The sequence below is a fragment of the Pongo abelii genome, chromosome 18 (genome assembly GCF_028885655.2).
Source record: "Pongo abelii isolate AG06213 chromosome 18, NHGRI_mPonAbe1-v2.0_pri, whole genome shotgun sequence".
NCBI classification, from domain to species: Eukaryota; Metazoa; Chordata; class Mammalia; order Primates; family Hominidae; genus Pongo; species Pongo abelii.
The window spans coordinates 23216047-23237076 of NC_072003.2; the positions used below are offsets into that span (position 1 = coordinate 23216047).

General features: G+C 42.6%; 2 protein-coding genes across 4 annotated transcripts in view; one reads left to right on the forward strand and one right to left on the reverse strand.

The window, feature by feature from the left end:
- Positions 1-15366: 15366 nt before the first annotated feature.
- Positions 15367-21030, reverse strand: part of ERI2 (ERI1 exoribonuclease family member 2) — a 45816-nt gene continuing 40152 nt past the window's right edge. The window contains exon 13 of the mRNA XM_024241436.3: positions 15367-19054. The gene's annotated coding sequence lies outside the window, so the exon portion shown is untranslated. The remainder of the gene's footprint in view (positions 19055-21030) is intronic.
- Positions 19028-21030, forward strand: part of ACSM3 (acyl-CoA synthetase medium chain family member 3) — a 33488-nt gene continuing 31485 nt past the window's right edge. For 2 of the 3 annotated variants that reach the window (XR_010137691.1, XM_054533010.1), the window contains exon 1: positions 19028-19156. The gene's annotated coding sequence lies outside the window, so the exon portion shown is untranslated. 3 annotated transcript variants of the gene reach the window in all.

Below are 21030 nucleotides of genomic sequence, written 5' to 3' on the forward strand. Positions count from 1 at the left end.
GCCTAGCACACCTTGACTAATACACTGGGAATCCAGAGTTTTTTCAGAGTGTCTTCACTATTCTTGTTACAACTTTATTGTCCATAAAGATTACAAACACTGTGCTTCAGACAAATTAAGAGAGCAAGAGGCCTCATAATGTAGTAGAGAGAATATGAGTTTTGGAGTCAGGTTTTTTTTTTTTTTTAAACAGAGTCTTACTCTGTTGCCCAGGCTGGAGTGCAGTGGTGCAATCTTGGCTCACTGCAACCTCTGCCGCACAGGTTCAAGCAATTCTCCTACATTAGCCACCCAAGTAGCTGGGATTACAGGCTCACACCACCATGCCTGGCTAATTTTTGTATTTTTAGAATCAGGGTTTCACTGTGGTGGCCAGGCTGGTCTCAAAATCTGTCTGCCTCAGTCTCCCAAACTACTGGGATTACAGGCATGAGCCACTGTGCCCAGTTGGTATCAGATTTTGGTAGAAAGCCTAGATCTGTTATTTTCTTGGTAGAATCAGTGGAAAATCCTGAACCAGTGGCCTGCCTTCTGTATTTCTGCTAGAGCACCATGAAAAACCTCTTCTCCCTTCCTTACAAAATGTAAATGAAACAGAATTCAAGGTCTTCTATCTGTATGTAACTTACAAAATAGTTGACAGTTCTATAAAGCGTTGTCCTTTTTTCTGTTTCTTGTTTCCCTGTAGAATTATTTATAAAAATGTTTTTCTTTTTAAAGGATTTTTTATTGTTGTTTAAAGTATTTGAAAAAAAATTCATAACTTCAAGCTATATTACATTTAAGAAAAGATGTAGTCAAACTTGGCTGATGAGAGATAGAAACCCAGGAGAAATTGGGAAAATATTCCAGGTGCCTTTTTTCCCCATTTTGGCTGAATTATGCCAATTCTATAAAACACTGCTCATCGTCCCCCTGCCAAGTGATAGCAGAGCTCAGTGGGGCTCTGAGAAGCCCTGCCATTCTTCCTCTGCTTAGCTGTACCAGAGCTGGTCTATGTGGGAGCCAGGGTCTCTTGGGAAGAAAAGGAATGGAAAGATGGGATTTCATTACACGTCAGTTATGTCACCTTGGCTTCTCCATTCTTCTTCCCTTGGGGGTTTTATGAGAAGGCAAAAATCACATTTAAGGGATATATTGACATGTTCATTGTCAAAATCTTTGCTCCAGCTAAACTGATTCTAGGTATAGTCAAACAACTTGGCATTAAAACAAAAGGACATTAACCTTCTGTCAGAATCACTTTCAAGCTGTGACTTATTTCAAGGTTGTTTGCTCTCTACTAGACTTCGTTTCCTCACATTTAAAAAAATGGATATATAGTACTACTTAGCTTACAGAGCTGCTATGAGAAATAAATGATATGAGCTATCTAAAACACTTGGCATACAGAAAACATTCAACAAGTGAGGCTGAGGCAGGAGAATGGTGTGAACCCGGGAGGCAGAGCTTGCAGTTAGCTGAGACTGCACCACTACACTCCAGCCTGGGCGACAGAGCGAGACTCCGTCTCACCAAAAAAAAAAAAAAAAAAGTGGTCATTCTCTTCTACTCAGCCAGGCATGGTAGCTCACACCTGTAATCTCAGCATTTTGGGATGCCAAGGCCAAAGGATCACTTGAGCCCAGGGTTTCAAGACCAACCTGGGCAACATAGTGAGACTCTGTCTCTCAAAAAAAAAAAAAAAAAAAATCACTTCTGCTCCGTATAAGGAATGGTCCCAACCCTAGTTGCTGTTCCTTGCCATTGTTTTTCTTGTGGTTGTCTCATGATAAAAGAAAACAGTTGATGGAAAATGATATGTTAGAAGACTCTCTCAAAAGCCTGGTCTTGGCTGGGAACTACATTTATTTATTAGAGTTTTTCTTAAGACAGTTGAATATAAGAATTATTCCAATCACTTATGTCAGAATCCTTCTTAGATAAAGCCTCAGTGGCACTAGGTTACTCCCTAGGATTAAAACTGGGTAGGGGTCGAGGGAGATTAGATCTCAGTTGAGTGCTAGAGAAGAAAACCTGATCTATTTCCAGAGAAAATGGAGAGCCCTATGAAATAATAGATATAGATAACAATTATCAATAGCTGCATTAGGTGAAAAGCTGCTGGAAACATAATGAATGGATCAGGTGATGCCTTAATGTCACAAAAGGAGAGCCAGCACAACATTATGATTCTCCAGATGCGATGCAATAGAATTCTGCAAAGATATTTATGCAATCTTTTGGCTATAAATGGATCTATCCTCTAGATTTAACTATTAGTTTATAGAAACTACACGGGACAGAAAAATACGTTAAACTCAACCACATTGAATTAGCAAAATCAACACTGAATTTGGGAAACTTTAGAGGACAATGCCATATGTTCTACAATGAATTACACAGAAAAAGAAGAGAGAGTTGGAATTTATAGATTAAAAACTTAAGATATATATCAAAAAAATGCAACGTATTGCCCTTGTTTGGAAACTGAGTTGAAAAAAAAAAACAAGTGTAAAACAAAATTGAATCTGGAAAAGGCTGGCTGGGTGTGGTGGCTCATACCTGTAATCCCAGCACTTTGGGAGCTGAGGTGGGCAGATCACCTGAGGTCAGGAGTTTGAGACCAGCCCAGCCAACATGGTGAAACCCCATCTCTACTAAAAATAGAAAAATTAGCCGGGCATGGTGGCACATGCCTGTAATCCCAGCTACTTGGGAGGCTAAGGCACAGAAATTGCTTGAACTTGGGAGGCAGAGGTTGCAATGAGCTGAGATTGCACCACTGCACTCCAGCCTGGGTGACAGAACGAGACTGTCTCAAAAAAAAATAATAATAATAATAAAGAAAGAAAGAGTGAATCTGAAAATGTGAAATTTAAAAAATTATATTAATAGAGGATTATTATGGCTTTTTCAGGTATTAAATATTATTGTGATTAGGTTTTAAAAGAGTCCTTATCTTTTAGAGATACATAAGGATTTTCCACAATAAGGAAGAAAAAGAGAGAACGAGAGAAGAGGTACAGATATACAGACAGAGAATAAAGAAGTAAAATCTGCAGATACAGACAACTATTTTTGAGAAATTGTGCTGTAAAAAGGAGACAAGGAATGAAGGGGTGGAGGGAGACAAATGGCCCAAGAAATTTTATTTTCACATAGGAAATATTACCATGTATTTGTGGCTGACTTTGTTTCCCTATTTCAACTTTTAAGAAAGAAATGAAAAGAGAAGAAAGAGAAAGAAAGAAAGAGAAAAGAGAGAGAAAGAAAGAAAATAAAGAAAAAAAAAGAGAGAGAGGAAAAAAAAGAAATTGATGATGCAAGAGAGAGGAAGAATAACTGAGGGAGTAATATCCTGGAGTAAGGGAGAGGGAATGGTGTCAAGTCCACAGTGGAAAGGGTGACCCACGCTAGGACCTTGGACAATTTTTCCATGGTCATTGGAAGAAATGCAGAAAGTATGGGCAGAGTTGTAGGAGTACTGGTTGGTTAACTGGTTAGGGGGAATAAGGACATTCTCTTCTGGCTTTTCTCACTTATAAATCTCAGTGAAATAAGAGGGGAGAAGGAGAGGTACTAGTTTAAAGAAACAGGGGAAGCAGTGAAACAGTTATCTCCAACTGTAGAAATGTAGTGGGGTTGTCAGAGAGTGAGAAGGGCCCACATGAATATTTTGCAGTCAGGAAGTTAAAGTGTGCTAACATAATTAAATAGGAGGCCATTAGACTGAGGTGGCTCTAACACTCAGGGTTCCCACATAAGCAAACTGAAGCCTAACTCAGAATTTAAAATAAAATGAAATATAAGCTCAGCCAGTCACAGGCAGCCAACTGGGCTTTAGTATATTGTCTTGAACTTCCCACCAGAACAGTCCAAATAAGGCAATTGTTCAAACTTTTACTAATCAAGTAATTTCTTTGCTCAGCTTCCACATTCACCCTATAAACACCCTCCCTTTGTGCCCTGCAATAGAGCCCTGAATTACTTCCCATTTGGAGCTGCATGATTCATGGATCAGTTTGCTCACATGTATGCTTTAAAATTTTAATGTGCCTTAGTCTATCTTGTAACAAGTGTAACCACTGAGTTTAGGACCACCAACAAATACCATGTGCAATTCTCCAGAGCCATATTAAGCTTCTCAAGTGTCACAAATAAGTAGAGTTATCTGGAGTTTTGCATAGAGCTGGGTTTTCCCACATGATTATGGTGGAGGGAGAGCAGTACAAAGGATCTGAATGGCACAGAGAATCCAAGCTGGGCAGAAGATAAGTGAAGGCATGAAGGAGGTGTGCTTAAGTCAATGGACTTAAGGTTTTAGAGGGGCAGAGGAATTATTGTGATGAAGGTCCTAAGAGGCTGGGGATGGTGTGAGAGAAGGCCAAGCAGGAAACAGGCCAGTGTCCATAGAGACAATGTGGGGAGCTGGAACTCTAGTCCCCACCCAACAACAAGAAGAAGCTCCTTGCAACTCAGGTGTCATCCAAAGCTGGGTAAAGAACCTAGATGTCTATATTCACCTGGCAATAATGAGGTGGTGCCTCTTCCCTCTCCCCTACCTGGGCAGTGTCAAAGCCAGCTAAAATATAAAGTTTAAATAAGGTGCAGTCTTATTACAAGAATGTCCGTGTTTGAATTGAAAATCACTCCTCATAACAAAACCAGGAAGAGTTCAAATGAATGAAGAAAGATGATGGATAGATGCTAACACTGAGATGACAGAAATGTTAGAATTATCTGACAAAGATTTTAAAGTAGCCTTGATAAAAAGGCTTCAGTGAACAATTAGGTATGCTTGAAATAAATGAAAAAAATATATATCAGAAAAAATAGAAGATATCAAGAACAACTAAATGAAAATAAATATTAGAACTAAAAAATTCAATGAGAAATCAAAAGCTTGGTGGATGGTATGATACTATAAAATATATATTTCATCTTCATTCCAGTTTCCTGGTACATAGCTGCTAAAACCCTTGGAATTTCTGAAGTGGTAAGTGCTTTTTTGTATGCTAGTGAGATGACTAGGGGTTAGGGGTTCAGGATCGGGGCTGGTTGCCAGGAGAACCACCCTTGTGATTAGAGGGTTAGAACTTTCTCTCCCACCCCACCACCATGCCACTTCCCATCCCCCTACCTCATGGGAGGAAAGAGGGGCTGAAGGTTGAGTTAATTACCAATGACCAATGATTTAATCAATCAGGCCTGTGTAACGAAGCCTCTAAGAAACCCAAAAGGGGCTGGGTGTGGTGGCTCACGCCTGTAATCCCAGCACTTTGGGAGGCTGAGGCGGGCGGATCACGAGGTCAGGAGATCGAGACCATCTTGGCTAACACACGGTGAAACCCCGTCTCTACTAAAAATACAAAAAAGTTAGCCAGGTGTGGTGGTGGGCACCTGTAGTCCCAGCTACTCAGGAGGCTGAGGTAGGAGAATGGTGTAAACCTGGGAGGTGGAGCTTGCAGTGAGCCAAGATCATGCCACTGCACTCCAGCCTGGGTGACACAGCAAGACTCCATCTCAAAAAAAAAAAAAGGGCTGGGTTCAGGGAGCTTCTGGGTAGATGAGCATGAGGAAGTTCTAGGAGGGTAGAACATCTGGCAAGGACATGGAAGCCCTGTGCCCCTTCTCCCACACTTCGCCCTATGCATCTCTTTAATCTGGCTGTTCATCTGTATCTTTTGTAATATCCTTTATAATAAACGGGTTGATGTAAGTGTTGCCCTTTGTTCTATGAGTAGTTCTAGCAAATTAATTGAACTCAAGTAGAGGGGTTAGAAGTACAGATTACAACCTTGAATCTTATGGCACTTGAAGTGGGGGGCAGTCTTGTGGGACTTGTAAATCAAAAATAAAATTCTAAGCCCCCAAACTGACTGAATTGACCCCCCTTTTGACCAAGAGGACCCAAGGAAATCTGAAAAATTAGGCCACGATGGAAAGCCAGCAGGGGCAGCTACAGGGGTAGAGGGGGACAGACATGCCTCATTATACTCTTCCCTTTTGGAGTTCAAGCACAACTGACCAACATTAACATTGAAACAGTGATCTTAAAACTGACAAAACAGACTCTTTGTAGCAATAAGATCCAAATTCTAAAATGACTCTAGTACAGCATCACATAACAGAGAGCAGGCCCTGAAGAAAATCAAAGTCTTTTACCCCAAAATATATTTCTTTGACACATTTTGAAATGGCCCTGCAAAGCTGTCTCTTGTGGGGAAAAGCTGCATTCTGTAGGAAAATCTCCTTCCTTTGTTGCGGGACAATCAAAGACTGGAGAGACCGAAAAAGGTTGAGGAGAGTTTATTAAGGTGATCACTGGCTCAGCCAGACATATGTCCAGAAAGTCTGAGCCCCAAACTAAAGGCTTTCCCTACTTTTAAACATCTTAAGGCGGGAACCATGTGAGGCAGGAAGTAAATTACAGAAGAGAGAAACAAAGGCAGTTAATCAAGCATTACAACATTTCTTACATCTTGAGAAAAACATGTCTTGCAACCTAATCGGTCTTGTGACCCTGCAGCCATGCTAGGGAGGTAAGCAGGAACTCACTGGGCCTGTAATAAACTTTGAGGAATGTGTAGCTGGGGAATATAGATAAGGTCCACTGACCACAGAGAGAAGACAGGCTGTTAATATTCTCTTTTAACTTGAGTATAACTCAAGTTAAAGTTGCAGCAACTTTAAGAGGATTTAAAAATTTCTATTACCACTACTATTAGGTTATAGTTGATTTCATTAATTCCTTCTTCATTTCCCCCTTTCGGTGCTCAACACAAATGTAGATTAGTAAAGAGCACCACAGTTAGCTATTTCTTGAGTGGGTACATACTCATCTTGGAATACTGCTTGGTACTTTTGCAGAGCCATTATTCAGGTGGTGGTATGTCTGTCTATTATTGCTTCTATGGTGGATTGGATGCTTCTCATGAGAAGTGGCAGGAGACACGGAAGCTGTAGGCATCCACCTATTATGGCCACAAAGCCTATTATTAAAGTTTTAAAGTCTCCAAACCATGAAAACCACCCTCCAAAGAGTGAACTCGGGTTCCAACCAGACCATGTATGGATGGAACATGAGCTAACTTCTGCATCCTGGAAGTGATTTCCATGATAGCTTTTCCACTGTCATCAATTTGTAAGCAGCAATTTGTTAAATTAAGTTTTCCACAAACTCCTCCTTCTGAAGCTAAAAGATAATCCAGTGCTAACCTGTTCTGATAAATGACATCTCTCATCTGGGTCGCCTATATGGCTAGCAAGTCTAAGACTTGGGCTATTTCACTGACTATAATTTCTAGAACTGCTTGCAACCTTATGATGCAGTTTAACATATAAATAGGAGTATCCCCATGACCCATCTTGTGCCTAGGTGGCCAGCCCATAGTATTTGATAATTCTTTCAGGGGGCCATTCATTATCTTTCCAGCTCCCTATTTCAATGTCCTTTATAAGGTTAGTATTTATTTTTTCCACAGTACTTATTTTTGTAAACACATTTCTTCTGAATCTTTTTCTGCCTTCTTCATACTGAATAGTTTAGATCTTCCCCTTGCTGCAGTGGGAGTGGGAAAAAGGATGGCCTTATTGTTCCTAATACACATGCCCCTGTCCATTTATCGAGTAGTAATTGATAAGCCTTTGTTCCACAGATCCAATATAACTCTGCAGGTGCTCTCCAAACAGTTGGAGCATCTAATTGGTACCATGATTGATTTAGTGTTGGGAACTGCAAAGAAGGGATTAAAGTCTGACACAGAGGAATTGTCTATAAAGCTTCTCCATTGTGTTCTGTTCTCGGATTCTTCAAAATATTTTTTGACCCAGGCAAGTTGTTTCCCCTACCTGGTTCTGAAAGGCCTTGCCCCAGTGGGCGATACAGTATTTTCTGTTGATGGGATTCCTGATTAGCCAAACGCTTGGATTTCCATTGAATTTTGTAACAAATTCAGGCAAGGTAAAATTGTGACATCAATTCTCTGGCTTCCCAGGGCCACTGATCTCCCATATTAGTACCTCCACATACATAACATGAAGTAACTCCTAAATTGTTAGCAATACTTTTGGCTAGCTGGGCAAACAGATTTTCAGCTGATATAGGAGGAATTTGAATTTTTGATACTTCAGGATTAAAGTGTTCATTGAAAGATTTATAAAACCTAAACTGTTGCATCGGGCTAACTTGAACTTGGGTCCTTTGGGTTTTCTTGATGATGATCAGAGGAATTCTAAGTCCCAGGAGAGCTCCTGCCTGATCAAAGGTTAGTAGCCCTTTATGCCCGTTAGTCCACAAAGGCATATTTGGCTTGAGTATTGTCAGATTGAGTGGGTTGCACATTCCAGTTGTGCACCCTATCTTCGCCTCTTGGCTGGCAAACAGAGCAAACTTTCCTGTGTATAGGTGGTGATTAAATTGATATGTGGTCCACTGATTATCATAATCAGGGCCGTCCTTTTTGGACTCTCCTATTATCGCCTTGGCAGCTCTGCTGCTGACCCTTTCTTGTCCTAGATTTTTACAGATGGTACCAATATTATTTAGTTTACTGAGATGTGCAGCTTGGCAGCCATCAAAATATATGGAGACAGGCCCTTTATGGAAGTAAGGGAATACTTCTGTTTTGTTTACAAGTTTACCGACCCCGGTTTCTGTGGGGTTTGTATATGATGGCATTAGGGGTTTGCCAGTTTGGACTTCAAACTAAAAGTCATAGGGCAAGAACTCTGGGTCATAACATACTTGGGGCTGCCCGTTTCCAGGATCACAGACTGAATAACTAGTCTGGTTATAGACACAAGTTCCTGTATGAGTCCACACTCATAGTAGGTCAGGTTTAACAGAGTTTTAGTCACATCTTTTCCAGACCAGGCTTCCATCATACAGTGATGACAGTCATCCTGGTCCCCTTTTATAACTATAGGTGAAAGTGTCAGTGGCTTCAGTATTACTAATATGATTAAACTTGTACTATGCATGAGCACCCTTCTGGGCAACAAGCTTGGCAGCATTTGCAAAGATAACATGACAGTAAAATAATCAGTACAAGTAAGAGTATAACTATGCTTATAAATTCAATCCACACTTACTTATCTATTGTTGACTTCCTCAGGCTTCAGCTGTGTGTAGACTAGCCAGCTTCTGGTTGTGTGACTAGAGCAGGACTTGATGTTTCCTCAGGCTTCAGCCGTCAATGGAACGACCAGCCTCTGGTGTGCTCAGAGCAGGGAAGTTGTTCTTGTCAGCCGTGGCTTGACTTTGCCACAGGATCAGCTGTGTCAGGTGGTCTGGGTTTTGTTGACTGGTCCACTGGTCCTGAGTTGCAGTCGCTGCTGGTTTCAGACAGCTATGATGAACCCAAGGTGTGATACCTGCAACTTTAACAGCAGCGGGGATAGACAAGATCACAATATAGGGACCATCCTATAAAGGCCCTAAGGTGGTTGGATTCCATCGTTTGACCCAGACAGCGTCTCCAGGTTGGAAGGGATGTACTGCATCTGTGAGGCTAACAGGTATTCTTTCTCTTACCCACCCTTGTATTTCCCGCATGGCCTCACCTAAGGCTTGCATTTGCCTTCTTAAGGTTAATTCCTCAATTTCTTTTAAATCCCCTTTTATCTGAGTTAAGATTGGGGGTGGTCGGCCAAACACTAGCTCATACTGTTAATTTAGTAGGGGTGCACCTGACTCGGAGAAGGACCATGGGCAGCACCTGATCCCACCTTAGATGAATTTCTTGGCAAAACTTCTTTAACAGCTGTTTGAGTGTCTGGTTCATTCTTTCAACTTTTCCAGAACTCTGTGGGCAATAAGCTATATGCAGTTTCCATTTGATTTTTAACATCTGTGTCAGCTGTTGTACTATTTCTGCCACAAATGCTAGGCCATTGTCTTATCCTAAAGTTAGAGGCAGTCCAAATCTAGGAATAATGTCCTTTAGTAAGATCCTGGTTGCTTCTCGAGCTTTCTCTGTCCTGGTGGGAAATGCCTTGACCCACTCTGAGAAAGCGCAGACAAACACTAGCATGTATTGGTAGCCTCCGGCTTGAGGCAGCTCGGTACAGTCCACAAGCAGGTTTTCACAGGGTGTAGTTCCAGTTTCTTGAATTCCTGGGGGCTGTGTTGGCCCCTGACATGAATTGTTTTGGGCACAAGTTAAACTTTGCTCACAAATAGCTTGATTGATGGTAGTTAGGTGTGGCACATATAAATGCCATCCTACAAGAGTCTCTAATGCAGTTTTTCCATATGCGTTCCTTGATGAAACTGCTTTATGAACTGGGGGGCTATTGCTTCTGGGATGGTGAGCCACCCATCTGAGAAATTCCACCAAGCTCCTTTCTGGTAACTTCCACTCTCCTGCTTAAACGAAGCCTTTTCGTTAGAGGAGAAGTTAGGGGGTTCTGTAAGGGAAAGCTCCAGTTAGGGCATGGTAAGTGTTTCCTCTTCCTTCTTAGTCACCTCTGTCATTGCAGCTCTTTTGGCTTCTCTGTCCACCTTTCTGTTTCCTCTAGCCTTGTCACCTCCTCCTGCTTGATGCCCTTTGCAATGGATGACTGCTACTTCTTTTGGAGCCCATACGGCTTCTAAGAGCTGCCCTATTTCCTTTTTATTTTTGATTCCTTTCCTTCAGTAGTTAATAATCCTCTTTCCTTATATGTGGCTCCATGGGCATGCAAAGTGGCAAAAGCATACCTTGAGTCAGTATAGATGTTTAATGACTTTCCTTTGGCCAAAAGCAACACTCTAGTGAGAGCTATTAGCTCAGCTCTTTGGGCTGAAGTTTCGACTGGCAGAGGGCGGGCTTCAGCTACTGAATTCAGTGTTACCACTGCATATCCAGCCCATCTGACACCTTCAGATATGAAGCTGCTTCCATCAGTAAAGTATTCAACATCTGGGTTTTTTAAGGGCTGGTTTTTAAGTCTTTTAAGTCTTTTAAGTCTTTTAAGTCTTTTCGGCTTGAGAAAACCTCACCCACTGTTTCGACACAACACTGATACCCTGGGCCACACAACGGAGGCTTTCCATGCTCCGCCCATTCTATTGGCAGCAGTGTGGCTGGATTCAGAGTATTCACAGTCTCCAAGGTTATGTAGTTGATATCTTAACATCCTAGGGTTAGAAAGCCAGTGATGCCCCCTCTGCTCCATCAGGGTGTCGACCATGTGGGGCACCCAAATTATCAACCTTTGTCCAAATGTGAGCTTGTTAGCATCTTCCACTAACAGGGCAGTGGCTATCGGTGCCTTGAAACAGTATGGCCATCTCATAGTCACCAAGTCTAGTCACTTGGACAAATATGCCACAGGCTGATACCATGACCCTAGGGTTTGTACCAAGACTCCTGTAGCTCTTCCTTTTCTTTCATGGATATACAGGTAAAAAGGCTTTGTCATGTCTGGCAGTCCTAATGCCAGGGCCTGGATCAAAGCCTTCTTGATTTCTTTGAAGACAATGTCCTGCTCTTTTCCCCACAGGAGGAGTTCTTTTCCCCCCACTTTGGTAGCCTTATACAATTGTTTTGCCAAGAGTGAGTAATTTGCAATCCAAATGCGACAGAAACCAGGTGCCCCTAAAAACTCCTGCACTTGTCATCTAGTGTCAGGTCGAGGAATGCCACACACAGTCTCTTTTTGCTCACATGCAAGCTCATGCTGCCCTTGAGAGATGTTAAAGCCAAGATACCTTGCTCTTTGGCCACAGATTTGTGCCTTTTCCTTAGACACCTTATCACCAGCCTCCCACAGAACATGAAGGAGGCTTTCTGTGCCTTGAAAGCACTCTTCTTTTGTGGGTATAGCAAACAATAAATCATCTATATACTGCAACAGGACACAGTGGTCACTTGTTGGTACAAAAGCCTTCAGGTCTGAGGCTAGTGCTTTCTCGAAAATGGTTGGGGAGTTTTTAAATCCTTGGGGGAATCTGGTCCAAGTATACTGTGATGAGCCCCACTCAAAGGCAAAGATGCCCTGGCTTTCAGGAGCTAGTCACACGCAGAAGAATGCATGCTTTGTGTCTTAAGCACATAAACCAAGCAGCATCAGCAGGAATTCACCCAAGCATTGTATATGGGTTGGGCACAATGGCATATAATGTAGCTGCAACCTTATTTATGGCCTGCAAATCCTGTACTGGCCAGTAACCTCCAGAGGGCTTTAATACCGGTAGCAATGGAGTGTTCCAAGAAGAGGTACATCTTTCTATTATCCCAAATTTAAAGAGCCAGTCTATATGCTTTGTAATCCCATGGGTTGCTTCTCCTGGGATGGGATATTGATGGATTCTCACTGGGTAAGTGTCACGCAGCAGTTCCACCACTACGGGTGCCTGATTTATGGCTAGCCCCAGGGGATTGTCTTCCGCCCAGACCCCTGGGAGCTTGAGAAATAATTCTTTATACATTGCCTCATTTTCCCACTGGCAAAATGCATCTTTACAAATTTTGCATCTCTCATAGAGTCTCCATTCCTCTGTTGTTGGGACAGTAAGGGTCATTATCATGGCTTTTCTTTGACCTAGGTTTAGAGTCATGTCCCCTTCTGGTGTAAAGACTTGTGCTTGCAATTTCTGGAGCAAGTCTCTTCCTAACAAGGGCACCAGAAAATTTGGCAAATATAAAAATTCATGTTGGACTTCCTGTCCTCCAATCACACATCTTTTAGGTTTGAAGTAAGGCCTCTTTTTTGTTACTCTTGTAGCTCAAATTATATTGACATAATTTTTAGACAGTGGCCCAATTGCTTGAGTTACTACCGAGTGCTCCACACCAGTATTGACCATAAAGTCCATTTTCTGGCCCCCTACGTCCATTGAGACCATAGGCTCCTTGGGGTCTAATGAAATGGAGCCTGGTCTGTCTCAGTCCTCATAAAAATCATTTATTCCTGCCCGTCCGATTAAATTCATGTCTGACTTCTGAACCCCTTGACCGGTGGCAAGGGGTTCTGGCCAGCCATTTTGTCCCTGATTGTTGCCTTTATCCTTTTCTCTTTCTGAGCATTCATTCTTCCAGTGTCCCATCTGCTTGCATCTCGCACATTGATCTCTCTCAAGCCTAGGTCGGCCCTCTTGTCCTGGCTCAGCTTCCCAGTTTGCCTAGCTTGTCCTCTACCATGACTGCGATCACGACCACGTCCTCTCACCAAACCAGTTTCTCTTCCAACTAAGGCCACCACCAGCAAGTCTGCCTTTTCCTTAGCTCGGCATCTAGCTTCTCTCTTGGCCTCCTCATCCCGATTTACAAACACCTTAGTAGCCACCTGGATAAGCTGGGTAATACTCATGCCTTCAAAACCTTCTAACTTCTGAAGCTTTCACTTTATGTCTCCTTGTGCCTGGCTTACAAATGCCGCATTAACCATACACTGACTACCCGCAGCCTCTAGGTCAAATGGCGTGTAAAGCTGGTAAGCCTTGCAGAGCCTCTCATAAAATTCACTGGGACTTTCATCTGGCTTCTGGCAGACCTCTGAGACCTTTCCAATATTGGTGGCCTTTTTCCCTCCAGCCTTTATTCCATTTAGGAGTGCCTCTCGATACCGCTGCAAACTTTGTAGCCCTTGAGCCTGGTTAGGGTCCCAGCCTGGGTCAGCCTCTATTGGGAGTGCTTGTTGTGCATTCTGCCTGATATCTCCTGTGCCTGCAGATGCATGGTTCTCCAGCCACTAGAGAGTGGCTTGTATAACTCTACGGTGCTCTTCCATATTAAATAATGACAGAAGAAGTTTTTTGCAATCAGCCCAGGTAGGATTATGAGCTAGGAAAAAATACTGCATTAGATCTATAAGAGCCTCAGGCTTCTCTTTACAGGAGGGAGTATGTTGTTTCCAATTTAAGAGATCAGTAGTAGAGAAGGGCTAATAAATGAAGAGCCATCCTCCCTCTTGGACTTCATTCTGTGCATTTAAATAAATTTGTCCCCTTGTTTCTCAGAGGGGCATCTGCATTGCTCGGGCATGGCCTGACCTAAGGGGGCCAACCTCATCCCCCTGGAGTTCCTCCCTTGGCTTTTCAGGCAAGGGCTCTGGCTCCTCTCTGCGTGGTGTTGCCTGAGGGGTGCTTTCTTCTGAGTCTGACCTTCTGGAGGCAGCCAGGGCAACCTCCTGTCTAAGCATTGCTAGGGATGGATAAATTGGTGCATAGCAGGGTGGACTTTCTAACTCTTCAGGTGTGGTCTGTAGGACAGTTATTTTTCTGCTTTTCTTGTGACTCCTTTTCTTTTTCTTATGCCTTGCCGTCTTTTTCTATGGTTCCTGGTTTTGTCTGGGCCATTAGAGTCTTAAAGTAGGTCTCAAAGTAGGCCTGCAGCCACTTAGGGTGGGTTTGAATTACCCTTAGCCAGGAGTCGATATATGGAAACTGATCTGGGTGCCCAAGCTGTTCTCCCAACCCCGGTGACTACCCAGAACACTCAGCCAATTATTTCCCTGTCTATTGTCCCTTCAGCCGGCCACTCCACATTAAAACATGGCCAGTCTATCTCACAAAGGCTTCTCAGTTTCTGTGGAGTTAGCTTAACCCCATAATCACCATTAAAACCTTTTTTAAAGTTTCTCAGCATGCACTCCAGTGGAGTAGGCTTTGACGTTTTTCTCCCTATTTCTTCCCTCACGGCATGCTTTCACTCTCACTTTCACTCTTGGATCCACCAGATCAGGTCCTATTATGGGAGGTTCAGACACTGCTTAGCCAGGAGTGTGCCTTAATTCCTGTCACAGCTAGCTGCTGCTGTAGAGCTGGTCCTATGGGCTGTATGCAGTGTCCTAGGTCTGGTTTTTCCCACACTCGCCTCGGAGCACACAGTCCACACTAAGAGATCTGTGCCTCCCCATGTCACGCCCCACATTGGTCTCTTCTGAGACCATCTCTTTCACACACTTTCACACACCTCCCCTGTCCCCAAAACGGTTTTCCTTTCTGACTGACTTGCGAGCCCCACCCGCTTCTGGTGTCAGTTAGGGCATGAGTTTGGTCCAAGTCAATGGGCCTCTCCCAGTGTTCCCAACCCCCTTGGGTCAGACTAGTTGTCACGCCCTGGGAGGTGATCAGGCTCCCCTTCCGTCCCTATGGGATGGGTCTTGCCTTAGGGCCCAAACCTTACCACGGTTCAGATGTTTGTGCGCTGTTCCTGTGACTGTCCTGCAACCCTTTCTACTGGTTACATTTGCGCTGTCGGGAGAAGGCTCCAGAACACGGGAGGGCTGGGCTGTTCTCCTTCTGGGGAAAAACTCTCCCAGTGGTGCCAAGGACCCCAGGTCTCCCGTGTCCTGGGGCTCTAGCCCACAGGAAAAGGAGACAGAAAATCTGCCGTCTCCAATCCCAGACGAGGCCCCCAGAAATGTTATGGGACAATCAAAGACTGGAGAGACCGAAAAAGGTTCAGGAGAGTTTATTAAGGTGATCACTGGCTCAGCCAGACATATGTCCAGAAAGTCTGAGCCCCGAACAAAGGGCTTTCCCTACTTTTAAACATCTTAAGGCGGGAACTACGTGAGGTGGGAAGCAAGTTACAGAAGTGAGAAACAAAGGCAGTTAATCAAGCATTACAACATTTCTTACATCTTGAGAAAAACATGTCTTGCAACTTAAAGTTATTGGTCTTGCGACCCTGCAGCCATGCTAGGGAGGTAAGCAGGAACTCACTGGGCCTGTAATAAATTTTGAGGAATGTGTAGTTGGGGAGTATAGATAAGGTCCACTGACCACAGAGAGAAGACAGGCTGTTAATATTCTCTTTTAACTTGAGTATAACTCAAGTTAAAGTTGCAGCAACTTTAAGAGGATTTAAAAATTTCTATTACTACTACTATTAGGTTATAGTTGATTTCATTAATTCCTTCTTCATCTTTACTATGTATTTCCAGAGAGTGTGATACCTTTTAAGGTCTAATAAGAGACATTCACAAGTGTTGTCTTTGAGGCCTGCTACCTGGAGGCTTCATCTACTTGAAAAGAACCTTGGCTTCTGCAAACCCGCACCCTTTACCTTAACTCAAGCTGATTTCAACTCTTCAGCCAGAGTTTAGCCCTTTCAACCAATTGCCAATCAGGAGATCTTTAAATCCACCTATTACCTGAAAGCCCAGCCCCTTCCTCCTTTGAGATGTCCCAACTTTCCAGGCTGAACCAATGTATACACATTTTTTTTTTGAGATGGAGTCTCACTCTGTCACCCAGGCTGGAGTGCCCAGGCTGGAGTGCGGTGGCATGATCTCAGCTCACTGCAACCTCCACCTCCCAGGTTTGAGCAATTTTTCTGCCTCAGCCTCCTCAGCATGTATTGTTTTATGTCTTTGCCTATAACTTCTTTGTCCCTAAAATGTATCAAATCAAACTGTAACCCAATCACCTTGGGCACATGTTCTCAGGACCTCCTAAAGTTGTGTCATGCATCATGGTCCTTAACCATGGCAAAATAAACCTCTAAATTAATTGAGACCTGTCTCAGATACTTTTTAGTTTACAGATTGAGACCTTAACCTGTAGGATCTGACACTATTTCCAGGCAGACAGTGTTGAACTGAGTAGGACATGACACCCAAGCTGGTGTCCACTGGAGAATTGCTTGGTATAGTGAAAACCCCCCACGCGTCTAGTGTCAGAAGTGTTATTGTTAGAGTAGGTAGTCAGGCAGATATGGGCAAGGCAGGAAAGGCAGGAATGTCAGGTGACAATCAGGTGATGGTCAGGCGGTTATTAAACTGTCACTCTAAAATAATTGGTTGCAGTAGGTGCCAGGGAAAGGCAGTCTCCTAAGAGATAGAAAACACCTAAAGCTGGTGATCAGCAGCTTTCCAATAAGATCTCAGGAGCTGGGCAAGTGTGTTCAAGCATGCGCACTAAGAGGCAAAATGGCAGATTTTAACTGGTATACAACCTTCCTCTAGGAACACTTGACTGGTAAGGTAAAAACGCCTCAAATGAGAATGTGCACAACTTCAGTAAAGACATTGCACAAGCGGCCCCTCCCAAGTGCTGACAGGCCACTGCATGTGCAGACAGCCCACGCCAAGGAAAAAATCAAAGGAGATACAAAACCTCGGAAGCATGCCAACATATACAACACAAAGTCAAAAGTCAAACAGGGCACCTGGATCTCTCAAGTTGCCTGCTTGCCCCTCTTCCTTTGGTTCCTGCTCTAAAACTTTCTAATAAACTCTCACTCCTGCTCAAAAACTTGCCTCAGTCTCTCACTCTGCCTTATGCCTCTTGGATGAATTCTTTCCTTTGAAGAGGCAAGAATCAAGTTACTGTAGATCCATATGGATTCACCACTGCTAACATTATGTTGAATGGTATGTGAGAGTAGAAAAAAAAAAAGTTTTTTCCCTATCTCTGATAATGAGCTTAACATCAGAATAGAAATAATAGAAGAAAAAAATCAAAGAACTGGAAACCAGAATTTACTCAACCTGAACAACAGAAAGAAACTAGAATGGGAAAAAAGGAAAAAAAAGAACAGAGCCTCAGGGACCTGTGAAACTATCATAAAAGATCTAACATGTGCGCTAAAAATTTACTCCAAGAAATAATAGCTGAAAAGTTCTCAAATTTGTCAAGAGACATAACTATAGAATTCAGCAATACAGAAAAAGAAATATACACCAGGACCAAGCGAGGTTTATTCCAGGGAGGCAAGGCTGGTTCAATATTAGAAGATCAGTGTAATCTATCTTATTAACAGGCTAAAGAAGAAAAACACCACATGCTTATAGTAACTGATGAAGAAAAAACACTTGCCAAAATTCAACACCTATTCATGATAAAAACACTCAGAAAAAAATAGAAATAGAGAATTTCCTCAACTTGATAAAGAGCATCTACACAAAACCTACAACTAATATTGTACCTAACCATGAAAGACTGAATGTTTTCCCTCTAAGATCAAAAGCAAGGCAAGGATGTCTGCTCTCATCACTCTTATTTAACATAGAGCTAGACATTCTAGCCTGCGCAATAAGGCAAGAAAAGGAAATAAAAAGCATATAGATCTGAAAGAAAGAAGTAAAATCTGTTTACTTATTTACAGGTAATGTGATTACACAGAAAATCCCAAGGAATCAACAACAAAAGACTCCTAGAACTCAAAAGTGACCAACAAATTCCTCTTTAAGTAAATTTAAGTTGGGTCTCTCACGTGTAATTGAAAGAGTCCTTTATTTATTCACATATCCATCAACTATTTATTGAATGCCTAAAATTTGCCAGTAGCTATTCCAGGCAATAGATACACCATCAAACAAAAAGAGTTCTTACCCTCAAGGATGATAGTAAGAGATGTAAAAAGTTAAAAAAAGGTAAAAGAGAAAAAATGAAGAGTGCTACTTTAGAAAATGAGGTAAGGAAAGAGTTATTTAATAAGACACCTCATAAAATGAGGAATTTGGCCAGGGGGATATCTGAGGAAAGAGTTCCAGTCAGTGGGAACTGTGAATTCAGAAAGCCTGAGGCTGAAACAGGCAAGTGTGTTTGAGAAAAAGCAAGGAGGCTGGTGGCTGTGCAGAGTGAGGCAGAGGAAGGAGAATGGGCTGTGGATCAGAGGACCCTGTGCCAGATCATACAACTCCTTGCAGTTCATGTAAGGACTCGGATTTTACCTGGAGTGGAAAGAGAAGCACTGAAAGATTTGAGCAGGGGAGTAACCTGATAGCATTTATGTTTAGTCCTGCCACTTCGACAGATAAACGCACCAATGGGCTTGATAAGATTTAGGCCAACCCATAACCGCCCCTCAACTTCTTTCCTTTCAATTTCAAAACTCCTCTATGGCTTCCTCCATCTGTTCGTCCTTCTGAGAAGTGCTCTCTCTGCCCCTTTACAGAACTGACCACTTCGGCAACTCCTTGGACACTTTCCTTCTTGTGAATAATTTGCTTTCTCGGCCCCTCAAAAGCTTGCTGTGTCTGTAAATCATTACCTGTAAGAGGAACCGCTGGGAGTCCTGTAAACTTTAGCCCAGAGCTTGGCTCCTCCTCCAGAATGTCTCCACTAATCAAGGAAAGTGCTTTGGGCCAGTCTTGCTCCTCCGGATTATCAGACTGCTCCTCCCTCTTCTTTAGACTGCCACGAGGAATAAGCAGATGTGAGAACTCAAGGTTCAGGACTGCTCTTCTAAGAAACAAGTCTGCCAAAATCTCCAGCTGTGTTGGAATCTGTTAACTAGTGAGTACCTCATCTCCTCTCCTGTGTAAGATTTCCTGAACTGGTACATCTGTTTTTTGAGCAAAGATAACATACAGATGAACAAAACCAACAATCAAAAATGCTGTCACTGAAGTCTTGGGCAGCCAAAGTTTCTCTCAGAATTTCTCAGTTGTGTGATACTATCTGTTAAGTGATGAAGAGTATGCACACACAAAAGGCTATAAATGTAGCAGCTGAGTTTTCATGTTGAGCCTTTTGGTGCTATTTGATTTTTTGAAAAACTATGTACATGTATTAAGTTGATAATTTTTTTTTAATTTTAATTGAACCAGATGGGGTGGCTCAAGCCTGTAATCCCAGCACTTTAGGAGGCTATGGTGGGCAGATGCAGATCACTTGAGGCCAGGAGTTCAAGACCAGCTTGGCCAACATGGTGAAACCCTATCTCTACTGAAAATAAAAAATCAGCCACGTGTGGTGGCAGGTGCCTGTAACCCCAGCTACTTGGCAGCCTGAGGCAGTAGAGTCACTTGAACCTGGGAGGTGGAGGTTGCAGTAAGCTGAGATTGCATCACTGCACTCCAGCCTGGGCGACAGAGCGAGACTCCATCTCAAAAAAAAGACCAGGCAGTGGCTGAGATTTTCATTGTACTGTCTGCTTAGCTCCCCACCTTGCTCAGTGACAGATGGGAACCCATCTTCTGCATCATCCACAAAGTATGTAAATTACTTCCAGGAAACTTTGGGAAACACAGATGCAAACCTAAGAGCAGCCAGTTTTCTCCTTTAGGTGGTCAAGGGCAGCTGCAAAAGTTCTTTATAGGAGGGGTTTCAGGCAGGGTCTGGTTGGGGTTGGAGAGAACAGCAGTGACTTTACCTTGCGTTGAGGCTGTATATGTTAAACTACTGTTATTACTTGGATACTTAGAGGGAGGGATGTTTATGGAGCTGTGGGGAGGCTAAAGCCCCCTTGGCTGTAGGGACAAAGAGCTTGCATTTCAGATAAGACCTTAAATACTTTCAGAAGCCCATCTGACCAGGGATGGTACTGTCTTTCTTAGAAGAGTTTTCCTTACCAATGTTTCTGTAGCTCAGTATAAAAATCTGGAGTCACCCTGGGAAAGTTAGAAATTTTACCTACAAATAATTTTATAAACCTGGGAAACGGAAGTTGTAAAATGCTAAGATCAATAAAAAGGGAGGAAAAGAACTTTGTTGAGGAGAAGGCAATCTTATGGTTTTGATGAAGAGGATGTTGATATTTGCTTTTTGGTAGAACAGAATGGTTAGGTTCATTTTAAGCTCCAAATGACTGATCAATTTTCTTTTCAACATACGTTTGAAGGATTCTGAATGTGATGTAGAGTATTGTATGGGAGCTAGGGAACAAATCATACTAAACTCTGATTCTATTCTGAATCAGCAAGCTAAGTATGATATATTTATCCCCAATCATATTAATATTTATGTAATTATTTAATGTCTTCCTTAATAGTCTATAAGCTTCATGGGAGCAAGACCAGCTGTGTCTTGTTCACAGCTATATTTTCAGCATTTAGTACAGGTTTGGCATATAGCAAGTGTTCAATAAATATACGGGTAATGAATAAATGCGTTGTCCAATTTAAATATGTGTCTGTTTGTGTACACTTCCCTGTCTGTAAAATGAAAATACTAATAAATAACTGCAAAGTGCTTAACAGTACAACCACTTGCCAGATCTCAGCAAAAATGTTACGTCCCTAGAGAGACCTCCTAAAAGGTCCCTTTTCTCCCATTACTCTCTTTGTTTTCTTGTGTAACATCACATTTATTTATTCCCTTGTTTACTATATGTGTCTTTCCATGAGAGCAGGGAGGACCTTGTCTCTTGCATTCCCTCCTGTATCCTC